The sequence below is a fragment of the Ursus maritimus genome, unplaced genomic scaffold, assembly GCF_017311325.1.
Source record: "Ursus maritimus isolate PB19 unplaced genomic scaffold, ASM1731132v1 scaffold_6, whole genome shotgun sequence".
Classification (NCBI taxonomy): Eukaryota; Metazoa; Chordata; class Mammalia; order Carnivora; family Ursidae; genus Ursus; species Ursus maritimus.
This window is the reverse complement of record NW_024426774.1, coordinates 31,934,991-31,940,990: the sequence shown is the minus strand read 5'-3', so window position 1 is coordinate 31,940,990 and position 6,000 is coordinate 31,934,991. Positions and strand designations below refer to the sequence as shown.

Below are 6,000 nucleotides of genomic sequence, written 5' to 3'. Positions count from 1 at the left end.
TTTCAAAAACACAAAAATCACATATTATCGATTTACATTACAAAATCATTCCAATAAGAGATTTCAGACTATTTTCTATAAACTCCATGGCTGAACTACTTAGCCTCTATTTCCTGTAAAAATAAATTCTACATACAAGTAACCTATAATTTCCCATATTTTCCACTGACCCTACCAGCTGGTTGCCTGGTGGCCTTGTGCCTCTTGAAGCCATTGACACAGGCCATAGCACAACTGACTCTAGCTTCTAGTGGCTACAAAAACCAAGCAGAGTTGAGTGCTTTTTTCCTTTGATCAACTGAAATCTATCTTTTCCTGTCAACACACACTTTGTTGTATCAGCAAGTACCTGCTGGCTCATACTTAGATGTTGGTTGATTATGGAAAGCTTTGGGGTAGGAGAGATGGGTTATTACAGGTCTTCTTTAAGATTTAATGACTTGTTAAAGTCAGCCTTCTATTCACTATACACGTCTTTGTGCCTTTTCTCAAACACTGTTGGATAAGGCTACAAAATCGAAGAATAATAGATTCTCTTTTGTCCAAAGTCACCAATACAATAGGGTAAATCTAGGATTAAACACAGGTAGCCTTGCTTCAGAGCTCTTGAATTTCACAAACTTTTGGAAGTAAATTATGATCTATGTGGCCCAACGGGTTTAAAGATCACTAAAAAATGGAATATTTGGCAACATCCAGACAGACAGATCTATTTTCCTTCATCCGAGCTCGATTCTTTGTCCTCACACTGGCTGAGAGTTTTACAGGCATCCCAATCACTGGGCCAGTCCTTTGTAATGAGGATGAAAGACAGAGAACAATCCCAAAATACATTCTCTATCAGAGTATCAGGTCAGAATATAAACACGTAGATTGGCAGAAAGAAAATAGGGAAGCTGCCTTTAAAAACAGACAAATCTCATGAGATAGCCCTCTGCTTTGCCTTGAACTGAAAATCTAAAAGCACCGCTTAGAATTTTTATCTTTTTTCACTCCACCTTACTATTTTTGGCTTGTATCTATTGTGCCTGGAGTATTAAATACTTTACTCACTGAGCTCTCTCTTCTTCCTTTTCAAAAGCACTCTGCAAAACACTGTCAGATTAATATTCCAAAAACCGTTTCGTCGGACCCAGTTGTTGAGCTTGGAAGTCCTTAAGAGTTTCAGTACTATCTGTAGAATAAAGTTCACAATAAGGTTCAAGGTCCAGCTGACCCTCCTGCCTTCCATAATCATCCCCGGCCTCTTTCCAACACTCCCCTACGGTCCCATCTTCCTCTGCTCAGCTGTATGAACATTCCGTCCTCTGCTCCAAGGGTACTAAAGCAAACAGCCCCCAAACCTGTCACCCACATTCATATCGCTCCACCCACATCCTTCCCATTCTTTCAGGCCAAAATGTTCTCCATCCCACTCCCCGTTGATACAAAGCATATTTCTTTTTACAGATGCAACTCAAGCCCCACTGCTTGCCTCACCATCTCAGACACAACAAAGATCTCATGTGCCCTGTACCTAAACACTGTTGTTATTCATATTGCCTTGTATTTTATTCCATATAAACCAACTTTCTCTTCTCAAAATGAGCAGCTTCTTCAGACAAAGACCATTGGCTATACCTTTTATATATCATATGATACCTCCCATAGATCTGTAAATTTAGCCAGAGATTAGTAGACCTATATTCTATTAAAAAAAAACCATTATTAATTGGTTACTTCTCAAATTACCAATTATAGAGTATATTCATCTATTGCAAGATTGTGACATTTGGACTTTACCCTGGATAGAAAATCAACACAGTCACAAACTGAGTATCCAGCAGCAGAACATATATGAGAGATCTTTGTAAAAAAAAAAAAAAAACAAAATACTAAACTGGAAAAAAAAACTTTTGAAGAATCAGAAGAAAACTACTCCTGATACATTTGTTTTCTGGGCTTTTAAACTGTTAACAGTGGCTCTTCTTTCCATGAGTTTACTTTTCCATATTCAAATTTAATGCGGAATGTGCTGGAATTGTTTCTCATGCCCTAATTAGATTAGGTATTGGCTTCTCAAGACTAAAATCAGGAAGTTAAAAAAATTTTAATTATCACTTCTACGTATTCTAATATTGTTTAAATAAGGCATGGCACACTCTTTGTCCTAAATAATTGTAGGTGTAGAAAAAGCAAACTAGTGTTTTATTCACTCTCTGATTCCAAAATCAGGGCTACAGTGATGCTCTGGTCTCAGTGCCAAACAGAGATGCTCGTCAGAACTGTTCATGCTCAGAGAGATGTTGGCAACAAATTTTTAAATATTAAATTGAATAAATGCATATTGGTGTATTCATTCATTCTGTTCACAGAATGTAAGAGTCATGGATCCTATGAGAATCGATGGGACCTTTCACATGGAAAATGAGTTAAAAATACTAATGGCAATAAAAACGATCATTTTACAAATGAAGATAAAGAAAGGGGCGATTTATGTCAAACAGACCGTACCAAAAAAATGAGAACAGCTATTTAAGGAAATCGTGTGGTTATTTAAAAAAATGTAAATATTTGCTGAAGTGCGTTCTGTCTTCTAAAAATGTTTAATGAAATACATAATATTATCTATGAAAAAAATTAGGAATAAGAATCATTCATCCAAAATATTAACTCGGAGGCTAAATTCCATTGTTAAAAAGTTAAAAAAGCCAAAAAAAAAATAGTTTTCTGTTTCAATTTGAGAAAGAATATTGATTAAATGAGAAATAATTTTCAAACTTTTTATTTCCTAAAAGCAAAAACAGGACAGAGCACAAATTAACTGGGAGAAAATAACTTTTACTTAATATTTTCCAAGTCTTACTTTCTAATCAGAAGCCAATTGATAATGAACAACTCGATGAAATGGATAGAGTTAGGATAAAGGACAAATTTGTGGCTTTAAAACTAGGAGCTATCTCATTTTCTGAAATTATGATCCAGAAAGTGATGACTTTGGTTACTTGAATGCCAGGCAAATCCACGGAGAATGCCAAAATCCCACGAACCACGTTGCTGTCGTCCTGGTATAGATTGATAGTGAAATGACCAGAGCTCATTTGACTATTACACTCTGTGAAATAAGCATAAATATGATTATAAGATTGCCCTACAATTAAGACTCTCTATGTATGGGGTGCCCGGCTCATGTCCTGATCCCAGAGTCCTGGGATCAAGTCCCGCATCGGGCTCCTTGCTCAGAGGGGAGCCTGCTTCTCCCTCTGCCTGTGGCTCTCCCTGTTTGTTCTCCCTTTCTCTCTCTCTCTCTGACAAATAAATAAATAGAATCTTTAAAAAAATCTCTATTTTTGAAAAATCCAGACCTATACTTTTATAGTTTCATGTTAGTTCAAATCTGTATTTCAGAAAATGAGGGGCAGATTTTTTAAAATATGGCATAACAGGTAAAATAGCAAAATGGCATAAATTAAAGAGTATAAGTGAATATACGTAGAAGCAAATATACGGACACTGGCAAGACTGGAAGAAAAATTTTAAGAGTAAAAGATACGGTGCCACATTGTAAAATATATGGATCTGACTTAAATTTCCCCCTCTCAACACCCTCCTTATGTCGGCCTGCACCCCGTCTCCTCCCATTCCCAATCATAGATTATACAAACATCCACTTCAAACCTGTCAGTTTCTTTCTTTCTTTTTTTTTCTTTGTAGCAAATTCTACAATCTAAGTGGCCGTGGACATGTAGGCAGGTGTTTTTGGCCTCTGAAATGGATGGCGACACGTTTGTACACCCTGAGTTACTCTCTCAGGAATCTCTGTGAGTTTCTCAGGATCTCTCTTCTCATTGGGGTCTTCTTGCACCTGTCTTTTCTCAAGCCCCCTTCACAAAAAGCAGACTGCTCCACTCCCCTCCATGTCCTCTCTTCCTTTCTCTCTTGCTGCACCCATGTTTTCTCTTCAATGCTTTGTTTTTATTTTCTAATGTTGAATAACAAGTCAACTTTCTTCCCATACCCCCTGGCCAATCTTACAGAAAACCTTTTCTGAAATGCAAGGCCCCTTTGGGGGTAAGCCCCGGGGCCTTGGAATCTATGCTGTCTTACCTCTAGAGCTCTCGAAGAACAACTCATTTTGACCCAATTTTCAAACACAACTTAAGAAACATTTGGTAGGTGGTTCTCATGCACCAGGCTGTCTGCTGGCTCTGGGAAAAGAGAGGTGAGTAAGCCAAAGACCATTTGCTCCAGGGGCCTCCTGGGGGAGGTAGGCAAGGGCATGCACTGTTCCCTCAGTGATGTTACAGAAATAGCAGCAGGGGGCTGTGGCAACAAGTACTCCTTGCCTTTGTGCGGTCCGTGTCTGGGTGTTTCAGCCCTTTCTAGCGCGGCATTGAAGAGAGCACCTGCTAGCCGTTTGACGCAAACTTGCTGGAAAGAACCGGTGCCAACTTTTCTGCTCTGTTCCATCCTATTATCCTCCTTAGCTCTACCTCCCTTTGATCATGGGCCTTTCTTTCCCTCTCCTTGTCACTACACCTTCTGCTGGTATCATCTTGTCACACCTGACATTTTGCCACTGGTCTCTCTCTCTTTCCATCTCTCTCTTTGCCAGGAGGACTGGTATGAATTCTATTAAGAGACGAAGCCACGGTGCCTTTTTTTTTTTTTTTTTTTAAGCAAGAAGGACTAGAGAAGAGAAGGGAGATTGAAAATGGAATATGCATCTTTAGAAAAGAATAATTCAGATTTCTAATTCAAAAAAAATAATCAAAAACAATTTATTTTTGAATCAGGTTTACATCCGTATGTCCGTCTACAACACACTCAAGGTCACAAGCAGTCATTACCAAGGAAGGAAAATAGAGCCTCTTTCCCATTTTCCCCTCCCCCTGGGTATTATTAGTTTAGCAACAGGAAGACGCTAAAGAAAAGAATGCACTGTATCTCCATATTAGATCATCTCGGCCGCCATTTACAATGAAGCACAACCCCCAGTTCTGTCCTGTGCGTTCAAGGCCAACATTCTCTTGTGAAGAAACTACTGCATTCTATTGAGAGCCCTTCTCAATAGCAAAGATGTCACCTAAAAGTGTATTTTAAATAGTTGTAGCTGGCTCGCGGGGGAGAAGTCTCGTGTGGGTAGTTCAGGGCAGCAGTGATGACTGTTATCTGGAAAAAGAAATAAGAGCTGGGATGATCCATAAGGAGGTGTGCGTGAAACTGCCTTTCCCCGGGAGGATTTGGGCAACTGACAGGCATTGTGTTAAATCAGCCACATGGATCATAACATCAGCTGGAGAAGATATTGCAGGTGTTGTCAATATCTGAAAAAAAAATTACAGGTAAGAAAGAAAAATCCTTCTATCAGAGAATATCTGTCATACTAAAAATAGAAGTGAAAGCCTTTATAGGATTCTCCACACGGCCTTTATTAAGGACACGCATCCCCTCCACCTAGTCTTCTCCTTGTGGATGGATTTTATTTCCACTCTGATGTGTGCAATGACTGCTATTATCTTATGTGAGGATACATTTCAATGCCATGCCAGCTCAAATAAAGACAGTCAGACTCTGCTCTTAGAAGGAGTGGCGTGCTGTAAGGGTTGCTGTTTGGCTTCCCATTTCCCTTAAGGTATATAATAAGCAGAGGTGAGAAGAGCTCTGTTATATACCAGAGCTTCAAGTTGAAAAATGACTTTTATTTCTTGGCTATGTTAAAATGAGAGCATATGCATATGTGCGTGTGTGTGCGCGCGGGTCTCTAGCAATAGACACCGGTAGGTACACAAAAGCGATTTTGTTGATGACACTCCTTTCCTTGAGTTCATTCATGCTTGTGGTAAATTACGTGACCTGCAATGAATTCGTGTATAATGGACAAGAAAATATCCAAGGGTGGGAAGGCCCTGGGAAGGTAGAAATAGGTGCTCTAAGTACAAGCACTGCTCATGGTCTCGTATTTTCTTGACCTTTTCTTCATTTAAGGTGATGCCAAAGCCCGGAGCAAGGCTATTAAAT

The 6,000-nt window shown here is 39.2% G+C and overlaps 1 long non-coding RNA gene across 4 annotated transcripts in view; it reads right to left on the bottom strand.

Annotated features, from left to right (window-relative positions):
- Positions 1 to 3,573: 3,573 nt before the first annotated feature.
- Positions 3,574 to 6,000, bottom strand: part of LOC103671550 — a 35,649-nt gene continuing 33,222 nt past the window's right edge. Inside the window, exons 6-7 of one of the 4 annotated variants that reach the window (XR_005832818.1) lie at positions 5,236 to 5,306; positions 4,197 to 5,151 (exon numbers count right to left, since the gene is read on the bottom strand). This is a non-coding gene — a long non-coding RNA (uncharacterized LOC103671550). The other 3 variants (XR_570957.2, XR_570955.2, XR_005832819.1) reach the window with 3 other exon arrangements.